The sequence below is a fragment of the Bemisia tabaci genome, chromosome 5, assembly GCF_918797505.1.
Source record: "Bemisia tabaci chromosome 5, PGI_BMITA_v3".
Lineage (NCBI taxonomy): Eukaryota > Metazoa > Arthropoda > Insecta > Hemiptera > Aleyrodidae > Bemisia > Bemisia tabaci.
In genome coordinates this window covers 20,988,682-21,003,561 of record NC_092797.1, presented here as the reverse complement: position 1 = coordinate 21,003,561, position 14,880 = coordinate 20,988,682, and the positions used below count along the sequence as shown (strand labels likewise).

Sequence of the window (14,880 nt, the reverse complement as noted above, 5' to 3'; positions counted from 1 at the left end):
TTTTCCCTTTTCTTTGTGCTTATGCATCTTGCCAGTGTTGTTTATTCTTATCTATATACTTTTCCCTGCACTGATGAAGAGCAAATTGATGGTCGAAACGCTTGCTTGTCCACCATGTTAAGGTAAAATTTAAATATAGCCATTCTAATCCATCTGTATATATAGCCATTCTATAGCCATCATTTTGCACATTAACTAACTAACTATAACTATTTTATTGAAGCATGGCCTGAGTCGCAATCATTATAAATATATTTGTAAAATCGGCTAATAGCTCAACTTTTTTGATTTTGATGTTGCGCTTGGAGTTTTGACTCAGTGCTTTCTGAACACTTTTTTTTTGTATAGAACGGTGGGAGAAACTGCAGTTTATGGCACTTTTACCGCATTATTTGAAGACGTCAAATGATTCATAAAATATGCCTCATAATATCATTTGGGTAAGATCTTAAAAAAAAGACCCATACAAAAACAGCGATAAATGAGGGTATTTTAAATTAAATTCATTCATTAAATATTGAGGACTGGCTTTTGTACAACTTTGAAACCTTTAAGTCCAACCATTTCCTATTCGCGATGGGACAGCAGCCGGCCTTGTTAACGGTGCACTGAGCGATTAAGAGGATATGAACATTAGAAAATTAATTAACGCAAACATGACGACCGGGGGTGAAATACTTTGCCAACACCCAGTGTCTGGTACGTTTACATTGTATTTATAGTTAGTGTCACGTTCTCTCAAATTAAAATGCAAGAATTTTAATCCGCCTGTTGAACAGGCTCCATCGCGATCGACTAATGACACGCTCTATTTTACGCCGTCCTGCGTCCGACGAGAGTTTAATGGCCCACAAAAAATTGACGGATAAACTCCAGTTAACTTGAATAATTACCACGAGCCCCAGATACTGATATCTCATGCTTTGTGAGAAGAGGTTAGACAAGGGTGTCTTATAACCAAGTGGATTAATGGGAAGTAAATACGAACTCACTGATTGTCTTGGCGAATAGAGGTTTTTTACAGCTTTACCTAAGTGAACCTCGGGGTGAGATCAAAAGTAAAATTTCACTTTAGAGCCCACATTGCCTCCTTACAACTGCACTGAAAAAAAAATATTGGTGTATTTACTAAGAAAAGGGTAAAATTACCAAAAATTCAGGGTTCTATTTGATCCCAGTTTTTTCTTGGTAAAATTACCATTTATGGAATTGGTAACGTTACCAAGAAATCTCGGTAAAATTATTGAACTATCTCGGTAATTTTACTGGACCTTGGTAAAAACGCCAATATTTTTTATCGACTGTGGTAGGATTACCGAGATAAAATGACAAAATTACCGCGGGAATTGATTACCAATAAAAGTGGTATTCTTACCTGAAAAAAACAGTAAAAATACCGGTTTTTAGGTAAGCTTACCGGTCTGTCTTGGTAAAATTACCAATAATTGGTAAAAAAAGTGAAATGGTAAAGGGAACAACGGACCTTGGTAAAAACGCCGGGAATTTTTTTTCATTGCACCAATTGTCTTGGCAAATAGAGGCTTTTTACGGCTCTACCTAAGTGAACCTCGGAGTGAGATCAAAAGTAAAATTTCACTTTAGAGCCCACATTGCTTCCTTACAACCGGAGTTATAAGAGTGCGGAGTAAACTTGCCTCTTAGAAGAATGGAATCAACACTTTTTGGGGACAAAAATAAAGCAATATCCCCTTCTAAGTTAGGAAATGCCATATTGCATACGAAAATAAGTAATACCACTCTGGTTGTATACGCTACACGAGCTGGAGTCACGAGAGAATTCATGATAATGAAATTTTCAGAATCAATTAAAATTAAGAGGAAAAAATCGAATCACGGTTTTTTATGCCGCCCTGAATACGACGCAGATTTCACTCAAAAATTATAAGACTTGGGTTTTTGGGGAGAAGACGAGAAAAACCAACCCCTTTTCATTCATTGCACCTGAGGAGTAATTTTTTAAGTGTACCTAAATGTGATTATTATTACAATTAAAGAATATGCCAAAAACAAAAACCCTTCATTGCTCACTTGGAAAAAAGTGACTTGATTTAAGCAAAAAATCTTAAATTTTCTGCCAAGAAGAATTTTTTCTTGAATTGAGAGGAGATGATACTTTTATAAAGAAAAAATTTCCTTGTCCGCAAATTCAAGTCATTTGTTTTCCATTTTTGTGCCAGTAGAATACGTAAGCGCCGAGGCAATATCGCAACCCACGATACGAGCATCAAACTTCACTTCAGTGTTTTGAGTAGGAAATATTTCATCGGGATCATTAAAATTCAAGAAAGGTCAAGTTGGACGACCCTACCGGCTATGCTAAGTAAGTCACACGACAAGTATTTTTTCTTTTTTTTTCAATTTTGTGTCTGCAACGGCTGCGATCACGCCACCTATCATTGTTTCAAAGTGCATTGATTTTATCCTTGTCTTGAAGTCTTTTAAGTCAAAGTAACGACTTTTCATATTTGATCAAATGGGGAAATATCGATACCTAATCGATCATTCACGCCACGTCACGGGTCCATTGTCCGTGTATCCATGTAAGCCCTGGTAAAAATTGGCAGTATAGAATCTGTGTTCCAAAATACCATAGACCTACAGCCGACTGTTAGATTTCCAGTAGCTTCTATAGCCGGTAACACAATTTCTTATAGCCTTTCATAGCCGATGGCGATTAAGCAACAGCCTGACGATAAAGTGTATGCTAAACGTTACTAATTACGGATGCTAGGACTTAGTGAGTTTTTGGACTACCGCTCTCTTTTTGGGCCGTAGTATCTTGATTTATTTTGTGAGGGAAGCTCCGTACTTTTGAAGGATGCCTGCCATTTCTAATATGTTGGAGCGCCTTCAATTTCGTACGATACTGTGCAATACCTCTGGTGTGAAATAGTTGCTTCATGCGCCGTGGTACACTGCGGCGCGGCGCGGCGAGAGGGCAGCCAGCGCGAAACGCGCATTTGGCGCCTACAAACCTAACAGGGATACTTCACGCATTGCGCAGTGCGTGAAGTATCCCTGTCAGGTTTGTAGGCGCCAGTGCGCCGCCGCTCCGCTTTGTGTTGTGCTGTAAATGTGGCTGTAATATTTAATCTCGTGGAGTCAGCGTTGTTCAACTCATGACTTTGAAATGTTTGCACACTCTGTATGGATTATTCTCATTTTAATTAATGAAAACAAATATGTAGTAAAGGAAAATATAATGTGCGTTTTGTAAATATTATGGTGATTCCGTACAAACTTGCGGATTTACAAAGCACACGAATTTCTACACAATTTCTTATAGCCTTTTATAGCCGATGGCAAAAAAACAACAGCCAGGTGATAAAGTGTAAAGCCTGGCGACAGGAACGATAGCCCGGCTGTTTCATTTTTTATCGCTTCGTGTAGCCCGGCCGTATGATTTTTCCACTTTCTATATGAATTCTATATGCTATATGATATTCTATCGCCTTCTTCAGTCGGCTATAAGAACTCCTACGGTATTTTGAAACGCAGCTCCTATCGCCAATTTTTATCAGGGAGGGTTGTAAAACATCTCTGGCACTTATTTCCGCGACATTTGATTCAATAATCTTCATTCTTTTTTTCATAATTTATAGTAGGAAAGCGAGCGCAGGAAACTGGGCATTCACACAAACCACCTCTTACCGGTCGACCAACACAACAGTTCGGGTAGCTCGTTGCTTTGTGAGCCATTAGGTCTTAATGACCTCACGCCGCAATATTTTGTCACGACTTGTTTGATGAGTCGAAATCGTCGCACGGAGGCGGCAGACTGTGCACCTTTACGAAATCTCAATATTTTGGCAACTTGAACTTGATTTCGATAGCGCACGTTGCTCTACTCTACATTCTTTGAGCCCACGCCACGTTCCTCCTTCCGGGCCAGACGCTGTCGGACACGTAATTAATACCGGACCCGAGACATCTAGCAGGTCTGTCTGGGCGGGTGCGCGCGGCGCCGCACAATGGGTCGAGTCAAAGGGGAAGGTCGGATAACGTTTGGAAACTTTAAAAGCTCATAACTCTGTTTATAAAGAACTTTAAGGTTTTAAAAGTGGTTTCATTGTGGAATTTTCTTCTGAAAGCACTCCTTAAAATTTAAAATTTGACGAGTTAAGCATGACAATTTGCAGTTTTAGTTTAAAATTTCATGTCTGACCTCTCTGATCGACTTGACCCACCGTGCGGCGCGGCCCGGTCCGGCGCGGCGAGGTACGGGGACATCGGAGGACCTGACGCCGACGCTTGACCAAGAGGGGCGAAGCATATCCATATCCCGAGTCCGGACTTACTAGGGATAAATGAGGAAAAAGGGGGACATTTTCACTGTTTTATTTTCTTACTTGCTCAGAAACAGATATGGTCTCGTCTCTGAATATTCCGAATGGGAAGAAACCCTACAGAAGAAAAGGAGATCGTCGCATTTTGAGGATTGCTTACCCCGTGATGAGGTCGGTACAATGAGGGGTCGTCGATATTTCACCAAATCTGAAATTCGAAGTATGGAAAATGGACTATAACTTACGTTTTTTTGCTCACATCAACTCAAAATATAATTTAAAAGACTTTATATGAGGGATTTAGAGGCGCATAAGTGCAGTTGGTTTTGAAAAAAATGGAGGTGTTAGTGATTTAAAGTAAAACCAGTCTAAATGCATATTCTGTGAACAATTCACTCCCAAATTCCAATTTTTAAGCATCAAGAAGTCCGTTTGAATTTTCTCTCCACCATAAGGATCCATGTTATTTCAAAACTTCGAACACGTTTTACTGGAAATAGCAAAAGCTGCACTTATGCGCCTTGTCCTTCAAGCCTCTCATATACTTATTGTTAAAGTGACTTTGCCATAAACGACACCATTTCCCAGATAATCAATGATAAAAACCGTCCATATCGACCTAGGTCATCAGCAAAATCCAAGGTGACCAAAATGCGACCACCTCTTTTTTTTCTCTATGGTCAGCAGCCACGAAAAACCACTAGAAAACACTTTTCGGTCGTAAAACATGAGAAATTCGCGTTGATTTTCACCAATTTTTAGAGACGGAACCATGAAAAATTCTTGAAATCTTGAAAGACATCTTTAAAAATCCCTTTTACGAGAACAGAAATACTTTGGGGGTGGTTTTTCGAAACCTGAAGTCCCCTTAAAAATGAAACGACCACGGCAAAAAGGGTCAGGGGTGTGTCAGGTAGAATGAACAGGAAGATATCATTTGACAAACCTACACGATTTGTAGCGCTAAACTTTCGGCGCTTGATTCATGTCACCGCGTGGTTTGGAATGTGCGAAGATGAATCCTTTAAAAATGTGACTAATAATTCGAATTTACAATGATGTGAGTGAAGTGGGGAGCCCTGCGACTCCACCCTTTTCCCAACCTATCCCCCCTTGTCCATGAAACCGAAAAGTGAGTGTTCCTGAACCAGTGATTTCTGAGTATTCGCCGCTTTAATTAGGTGACTCATCGCGTGGCCTGGTCAGTTCTGCCGTGCTAAGGAAAAACGCCAGATGAACCTTTAGGCGTTTCCAAATTTCCTTTCAAAAAACGCGAATTTTCTGATAAAGTTATGAATATTTTCCTCTCAATTTTTCAGACAATTTTGTTCGCAATTCCACCAGAAGATTCTGAAAATTTAAAAGAAAAATATTCATAACTTTTTTCAAAAATAAGCATTTTGATCGGAGTAAATTTGGCAACTCTCGAATGTTCATACGGCGTTCTTCCTTAGCACGGCAGAGTAATGAGAAATGAGATTTAATAAAAAGAGTACCAACCGTAGAATTACTCATGCGTGCATGTTTTCGATACAACATGGAATCTATTATTCTTTCAAAATCGGCCTTTGACGCAACATCGAAGGACTTCCACACTGAAGCTGCCATTTTTCTACACTTACTTTACCACCATAGAGGCGGGGTAGAAAAAACTGTAAGACGACTTTCTTCACGGTTATTTCGTAGATCAATTCAAACGATCAATCTTTCCATTGATAATAATTTCTAGACGGTGGGATTTTTTCTTCAAAATTCTCCGATATCCTCACCTTAGTGCGGTTTAGCGCGTCAAATATTCGCACGGAGGATATGACCAAAAAGGATTTTCAAAATACGTTTGAGTACGCCTCGAACAAATTTCTCGAATCGCAAACTTTGGGAATTTTAATCTGGAGGATTTACGTATTAGACTATAGGTATGAAAGATTAATATAAGAACTTTAGAAATATTGGTTGAGAATTTTCTAGGGTTTCATTCAATTGGTCAGATTGACAAAAATCGACATAAATTCCTCATGAATGATGGTTAAAAATTTAAAAAGCGATTGTTAAACGATTTTCTACATGCACTTGGGACGTACTTTCGGAGTTTTCTCAAAGTGTTGCTCGGTCAGCTGTTATATGCCGACATAGGACGCACTACAGCGTGATGTAAATATCGAAGAAGCTACTACCAAAATACTACTGAAAATGGCAAATGTAAGAATGGCAAAGCATCCTAAAATCCAAAAATTATCAAGTGATTGATAGACGATGGAATCGTTCTAGAAAGTGCTGAAAAGCCACATAAAAATCAGGCGTCTGCGATGCAATGACTAATGAATACGATTAAAATCACTTATTTTGGAAAAATTGCCCCTGACGCTGGGCACATACAAATTGTGAATGCCGCAAGCGCTTGAAGCAGGAGCGTACATCAAGGAGCTACCGCTCAAATTGTGGAGTATGTTTTGCCTAGCCTCCCAAATGAGGGCAAGCGCGAATAGACCGAGCTCTGTCGAACAGAAAAAAGTTCGCCTTCATTCCAGCGAGTAGGCATAAACACCGCCTTCGCGTCGATATGGTCGTATCATAAAAGGCGGTCATGTGGTCATACTACGAAGGAAGTTTGAATGAAGCCTCTTATATGTATGGAATGAGGGGCCGCTGCAGGGTAGCCATTATTACAGGTAAGTGAATTTTCGACAAAAAAACTCCCCCCCCCCCCATTTTTTTAAACATTAGTCTTGGAGAAGAAATCTGAGCATCGTGGAGAAAAAAATGTTCTTCTCTCTTTGATTGTTACCAAAATCTCTCTCTGCCCGGTTCATATATTTTACAGCGTACGCCACAGAGACGCACCTAAACATTATTTTTTGAGAGTTAGTTTGGCAGTATGACTGAATTAGATTTTTTTTTAGAAATGTCTTTTAGTCGATCCTCAAAACAGACGACACACGCATTTACATTGCTTTCAGTGTATGTGTAATACGCTTCATATGCGCACATTAAATGATTTATTTAATTTGAGCGCCGTGATTATGGGTTTTAATGGGTACATTTTTCATAATCGGATCGGACGCGCGATTGCAACATTTTTTTAATCTTTATAGGGTTTTAAATTAAAATCATAATCACTTTTAATATCGCAGGGGAAGTTCGGAGTCGCACAACCCAATGAAAGTGAGCTGATCACGAGAACAAGCGTGCTGAAAGTCACTAACGACTAAAGATGGATTCTAAGCAGAGGTTGGCACGATTAGATGGAGATTAACGAACAAATGATTGCAAAACTGTGAGAAAGTATTTCTTGCGGGAAAACTCGATGTTATACATCACGATCTGAAGACAATCAGAAAAAAGTGTAAAGATCGAATCAAATGTACCCAAATTAAGTTCTTTTTATTAGATGATATGAACTACGATTCAACCCTCCCTTTGAATGTCATGTGGCTTTAGAAGCCTCTTACAAGTCAAAAAACGACGCACAATTTTCAGCCAATCAGAACTTAGAGTAATCAAAATTTGATAATAATTGCAACCACATAAGCGTGATGAAAATATCCAAAATATTGATTCATGAGTAGTTTTGAATGTTTCTAAGCGTGGTCGCACATTTTCTCTTGGCAAAACTTCTAAATTGAAAAAAAAAATTGAGCGTGAAAATATGCATTGAACTTTGTTCGAATATTGAGTCCAACAAAGAAATAGTAAATCAAACTTCCTCTTGGTTCGATCAACTCGATCCAATTGTCTTTGGCGTCATGATAATTATTGGATTCAAAATTTACCGTGCTCCCTAGATTATTTCGTTATTTTTTTTATATATGTAAAATTGTACAAGTAAAATATTCCAAACCCCTAAAACACAGTAATTCCCGTTTCAAAAGTGCGTTTATTCAACACAAACTATTATTTGATTTCACTGAAACGTGGTACTTAATATGATACAACGGAGGAGTTCTTCGTAACAACTACCTACGTGTGAGGTTTTCAGTTATGCTAAGATTGTTCAACTTTGTACATATTTCGCGCAGCAAACTTGACAACCTTATATATGCTAATTATACTCATAGGAAAATGAATAAAATTAGGTATGGAAAATTTTTGCGAAAAAATTCCAGGAGGGTTTTCAAATTGTTCAGCTACAAACATGAAACGTCAAGTCACACAATCTTAGCAGTATTTCAAAGCTTACACTTGTTTTGTTAAAAATAGCTCCTTGATTTTAAGTAGTCAGTTTGCAGTGAAATTAAAGAAGATGTAGACAATTTATAAGATGAGACACAAGCAATCGAATGTTCTAATGAATGCGCTGGTAGAATCCTACCTGTTAGGTTGAAGGGGACGCCAATTATCGATACTATAGCTTTAAATCAGGAACACACGTTGAAAGACAATCCGCAGAAGCCCGGTGCATGATTTAACCGCACTTTATTCTTGCATTACGAACGTAACTTTGCTTGCCGCGGGATTGGCGGGACGTAAATCAATCTCCGAATGAAATACATTATCGCCACAATAAAAAACACTTCAAAGTTTCAGCACGAAAACAAAGATAATGTCGTCTCCTCTTAATTTTCCAATGAACTCACCACTAAAAACAAAGCGAAAAGTTTATCATTCCTAGAATGGAAAATTCTTTCAAACTGGAATGTTTGAGTCACGATGTGGAGTTCTTGAAAAAAAATCCAAGTTTTAATGTGAGAGTCACTTCCTTTCGTTAGTACTGGAGTTATTCACAATACCTAGTAAAATAAACTAAAAAAAAACCAAAGAACACCGGATTGGATTAATAAATACGCAACACTAAAAAAATTGCATTTTGTCAGAAATACGCGTAATTTTAGTTAAAATTTGTCACCATTTGAGAGAAATATTTTGCCGTCCAGGAAAAAATGACCATAAAATTCCGCAGAGCACTTGAGATAACTGTTTTCTGCAAGTTTAGCGGATGGATTAGATGCTCTGCGTAACGCAGCGTTTGAAGTCCCGCACGATTTGAACACACAGAAACAACGCCTAGAAATCACTTCGAAGTTTCCGGAAAATCGTTCATCACCGAAAGGATGTAAAAGTATGGATGTAAAATAAATCCTCAAATCGAGGTACTTATCGTTACACCGGAACAACACTCATGCCGACACTTGGTAAGTCACAACACAGACGATTCTTTCTTTCGGTGCATTGGAAAAAATTGCAATAAGTTGCAACGAAATCCAGATCGGTCACTTGGTCGACAAGAATCTGCGTTCGATAGACAAGCAACCGATCTTCGAAACAATATTTGCGATAAATTTAGTAAGGTGCAGAGTGATGGTAACCCGGCACATTCTGACTCCTATCCCTTTTGCTGAAGAGTGTTGGAAAGTATCTCAGGGTCAGCGAATAAGGGATGGAAGGGGCGAAATCAAGCGGCTAGGGGTGGCGACTGGCGGACGATCGAGGAACGAGAGCACATGTGGAGCACGGTGATTCCGATCCACGGAGTTAGCATGAGGAGCGCGATACTTCGACTGCTGCGCCTTGACATCACTTGGCCACTCGGGATCGACACCATCGGATCTCCCCACCCCACCCCTTCGCCACATGCCCTTCGCTTCCAATTTGATGGAGACGGACCGGCCACAGAAATCATCCGGACCCATACTCCCGTGCTAAGGAAAAACGCCGTATGAACCCTCAGGCGTTGCCAAATTTCCGTTGGTAAATCACGATTTTTCGGGAAAATTTGTAAATATTTTTCCTCCAATTTTTCAGATAATTTTGTTCGAAATTTCACCTGAAGTTCCTGAAAATTTCTCGGAAAAATATTCATAACTTTCCTCAAAAATAAGAATGTTATCGAGGGAAATTTGGCAACGCCTGAATGTTCATACGGCGTTCTTCCTTAGCACGGCAGCATAGGTCATCCGCGGATCGACTATGGCTTTCCACGACTTCAGGAATGAGTCAGTTGCGCGTGTCATATAGAGTCGTGGTTTAATGACCGAATCTCATCTATTAGCAATGTCTAAACGCCGAGTTTCAACGTTCAAGACATCGCCCTTTAACAAACGTACTGCATGACGTCATCCAGCACAAATACATATCTGAAGGAGTCGAACGGAATTTGTCTTGAGGTAGACATGAAGACTTTTCAGGTGTCTGAAATTAAATGAATCTCATATTTAAGTGGAAACCACTGAGTGAACTAAACAGGAAAAAAACACGTGTTTAAATGGGATGTGCCGCCAGATGACGTCACCAGACGGTACATTTTTCACTTTTAAATATATTTTTATACTATTTCCCATTTCAGATTTTTTTCTTTTTTTTTCTTAAACACTGCGGAATCAGCCCCTGGTAAAAATTGGCTATAGGAGCTGTGTTCCAAAATACCATAGATTTAAAGCCGGTTCATATATTTCCAATAGCTTTCTATAGCCGGCTATACAATTTCTTCAAACTTTTTATAGCCGGTAGTGACAGAAAATGCAACCGAGATCCAGGGTTCACAGTTTCATCATAGATTTGTCTGGTCTACATATCATATTGCTTGGAATCCTCAGGACAAAGCTCTGTACTGAATGACAACGATCCGCAAACACAATATGTCATACCTACAGGTAATTTTTTGAAATATTGACCATTGGCCTCTTGAAATTAACTTTCTGCCATTAAATAATTTTTTCTCTCTGACCTTCTATGAGCCGGTGGTTGCGACTGACCACAAACCACATGCTTATAAACATTGGCCAAACGGTTGAAACGGTTCAACCAGCCTCTCGGCAGACTGGTCTGAATATCCATTGCTCTCCCAAAGTAAGAGGCCGCCCATGCAATGCGTAACGCTCTAGGGGAAAGGGGGGTCATGGGGAGCGTTAGGCCATTTTTTTATACAAGTTAACGGATTGTAAGAAAAGGGTGGCATCAGTACACTGATGCCGCCCTGTACACATGATAAAACTGCTGCAAGCAACTGTTACTGCTCCCAAGCCGCTCACATTGCCTATCCATGTATTGAAGGCGAACTGGTCCTAGCGAATGAGAAACAATGGGAGCGAAGATTAAACCGCCTCGGCTATTTACAAATTGAGTGAACGTCGTTTTTTTATTACCAAAAAAAGAGGAGCAACTATTACCCAGGCCGCTCACACTGCCTATCGAGATACTGAAGGCGAACTCGTTAGAGCGGGTTAAAAACGATGTGAATGAAGTATTGAGCCGTCACAGCTATGAATAAACTAAAGTAAACGTAGTCGCAATGTTGCGCGCAACAATTACTGCTCCCAAGGAGCTTAAATTGCCAATCGAGATATTGAAGGCGTTTGCATGAGTGAGAAACAATGTGAAAGTAGTATTATCCACTAATGCGACGAATAAAGCAGGGTCGCTGATTTGAAATTGGAGTCTCCGAAAGACGCATAGGTAACTTATAAAACATTCGCTGTATTAACGGGTGCCTAAAAGCTTCAAAAGCAACGGAGGAGTCCGCGAGACCTAAAAATTATGGTATTCAAAGATTTAAATGGAGTCTGGGCAAAATGAAGGGTCCCGAAAATCAAAACTGAATTAATCAAGTTTATCGGCTTGCCCCCACGGCCTCTGAGGGTTGAAGCCTCGAGCAAGAAAAGGGGCCCTATACAGTCTGAAAATTAAACAATTCAGCGGTGTACGCAGGGTGTAAGGTCCTTGAGGACTCCCAAAACTGACATTCAAACGGTGGCGGCGTGTGTAAGGGGAGAGGGGGAGGCCACCCCCGCCTCAAGGTTTTCTACGATTATTCTTTTTTTCTTCCTCTTCTTTTTCTCGAACAATTATTGACGATGTCGATACCTATCAGGTGCTGGAAGATCGTGTGCTACGTCTGGTAACTGTTTTTGGCTATTAGGCAGGGAAAATGAAGTTTTGCGCTTTTAGGGGGGTTAATCCGAAGAAGATGACGACACCTTTTTCTCTTGGAGCCAAAAAGTAAAAAGACAAAAAGGTGGTAGTTTCTCTTGGAAAAAACCAATATTTAATACTAAGCGTACCTAATTTTACAAATTTTACCGCTGAAAAGTCCGTTGGAAAAAGGTTGCTTTCTACCACAAATATGCGTAAGAGCACTTCAAAAATTCTTGAAATTGCGTTTCGGAGGTACCCCCAGACCCTTTTCCTAAGAGGGACCCCAAACGGCAGAAGTGGCCCCCAAAAACATGACTGCCTCTAAATCTTTTCAACGCCAGTTTGGCCCTGGACGATCTTATCTGTAAACCAGTGGCGTGGCGTGCTTAGCGATATATCGATTGATCTGCCATTTAAACCAATGGAAAAGAATCGAGAAACAGGGTGTTCGTAACGAACACCTTAATAATCGATCATTTACTACAGCTTCAAATGGGGAAATATCGATAGATTGCAAAGCACGCCACGCTACTGCTGTAAACTGATCTTTTGTGCACGTTCGCAATATACCTGTTACCTGCTCACTTTGTGTGTATTGGTTAGAATAGGTCAGATTGTCTTATCCCAGAAATTACACAGTAATGAAAAAGGTCTTTTTTTATGGTGAGTTGGTGTAGTTCTGAAGAAAAATACTCAAATTTTTGTCAAATTATGGGAAGATATCGATGTTGGAAGTCGCAAAAATGCACTTTGATTTGCAACGTTGTCGATCTTGTTTCACGTTTCGTTGTCTCAAAAGATAGCCGACGAGAATTATACATCAATAGTTAAAAACAAGAATTTTTTTTTTCCTGTTTCGAGGTATCACGAGAAAACGAGCAACTGGACCCATTGCTTCAAATGCACCTCGTAATTTTTCAAGTTTTGCATCTTGCAGCAGAATTAGGGGTCACTACTGATTTTTTCTCTAGGGTTTTTTTTTTTTTTTTTTTTTTTTTTTTTTTTTTTTTTTTTTACACGTGTAGAGCTTTTTAACAGGATCGAAATAAGAGTGGTAGAAAAGGAGCAGCTGTGCTCGGCGCCAGTGGCGGCTCTCTAAAGTTGGCAATGCTGTTTTCCCTCCGTCTAAATGCATGTAAAATAATCGATTCTTATTAAGACAGCTTGGCTTGCCTAAAATCGATATTTTTGAAGGATTTAAATGCAGAAAAAATAGAGTTGCCATAAGTTGCAAAATCGCCACTGCTGGGCGCCATCATAATAAGGGCGCTAGAATTAGAGGAGGAAAAAAGATAAGGAAAAAGAGGAGGGAGCAAATGTAACGAAGAGTAACAATAAGTATCAAATCTAGAGTCCCTTTATACTGAGAGTAAAGACAATGCGAATCCATTCCTGATTGGTTCCCGTATTTTAGGCCTTTACAATGTCACAAACGGGAATAAAGATTGCATTTTTACAAATTGCAAAGATTGTAAACTGGAATGGAAATTGGGGGTACGGCAAGGAACAAATGGAATGAGAGAAAGAACGGAGACAGGAATTCGGGAATGGGTTGATCAAAGATTACAAAAAACGTCCGATTTGTGTAATCTTATTCCCGTTCGTGACATCCATAAGCCGCGTTGTCTCGACTCTCTCTATAAAGGGATTCTAATCAAATCTACCGGGGAGCACAAATATCAAGCAATTCGAAACCCTCACCCAGTGCATGCTCTGACGGAGCCAATAAACTAAATATGATTCTAATGATAGCTAGGTATCGTCGACTTAAATCTCGCCTTCAATTTCAGCGCGTCGGCAACAAATCTAACTAAGAGTGCGAATAGTATTACCTCTTAAAAACTAACAGTTCTCTCTTTCAATAGACTTTGCCGGAACCATCACACCATGCAAAAACCCATGGTTAATCATCGTCCTCAAAAAAAAAAAAAAAAAAAAAAAAAAAAAAAGACATCATAGCGGTTTTTGCACGTCCCGACTTAATTGTAATCCAAGGCGAAATCATAAGATTTTCAGCAAGACATACTTGAGTAAGATCAGCATTTGCTGTACGCCTAGTACACCTACTCATCCCGTCTCTTACACCATATTTCTATTTTCTAAGTTTAATCATCGGATTTATTTTAATGTTTCAGGTTCCGAGGGGCTGTATATTCAACAGGAGGAGATTGGGAACTGCTCTCAGCATAATTTTAAAGTGCTTACTGGCATACCTCTTCCTGCCTCTCTGCCCCTTTGTATTTCAGGTCCACAAGAAATGAAGACACTGAAACCAAATTACAGCAAAATGTGTGTCCTTGTTGTTCTTAATGGAATTATAAGACAAATAAAAATGAAATATAAATGAGTAAAATAAAAAAATCATAAAAATGTAAAATCTTTCTCTTCTTCTCTTCTATCCTCTTCGCCCCTTTGTGTTTCTGATCAACAAGAAATGATACCACTGAAAGCAAGTTAAAGCAAAATTCATATCCTTGTTGAATTTTATGAAGTTATAAAATAGATAAAAATTAAATATGAATGGGGAAAATAAAAAATTATACTAATGAAGAGCTTTTGGTTAGCACTGTATTAAATTACTGTGGTTTGGGTTTGACAAAAGAAAGAAAATCATTTTGGAAGCGCCTGGTTTACAATGTCGATTCAAACGTGGTACCATTGTTGCGTGTGTGTAAACTGAAGGCGTTCCAGTAAGGTCCGGTTTATTTGGGATTTATCTGAAATC

General features: G+C 39.3%; 1 protein-coding gene and 1 long non-coding RNA gene across 2 annotated transcripts in view; one reads left to right on the top strand and one right to left on the bottom strand.

Moving 5' to 3' along the window:
• Window positions 1-9,821, bottom strand: part of LOC109036617 (uncharacterized) — a 168,912-nt gene extending 159,091 nt beyond the window's left edge. The window contains exon 1 of the mRNA XM_019050957.2: window positions 8,617-9,821. The gene's annotated coding sequence lies outside the window, so the exon portion shown is untranslated. The remainder of the gene's footprint in view (window positions 1-8,616) is intronic.
• Window positions 9,822-10,636: 815 nt separating this feature from the next.
• On the top strand, window positions 10,637-14,532 carry LOC140224703 (uncharacterized). The gene is made up of 2 exons (XR_011899948.1): window positions 10,637-10,894; window positions 14,291-14,532. It is a non-coding gene; the product is annotated as an uncharacterized lncRNA (long non-coding RNA).
• The last annotated feature ends 348 nt before the right edge of the window (window positions 14,533-14,880 follow it).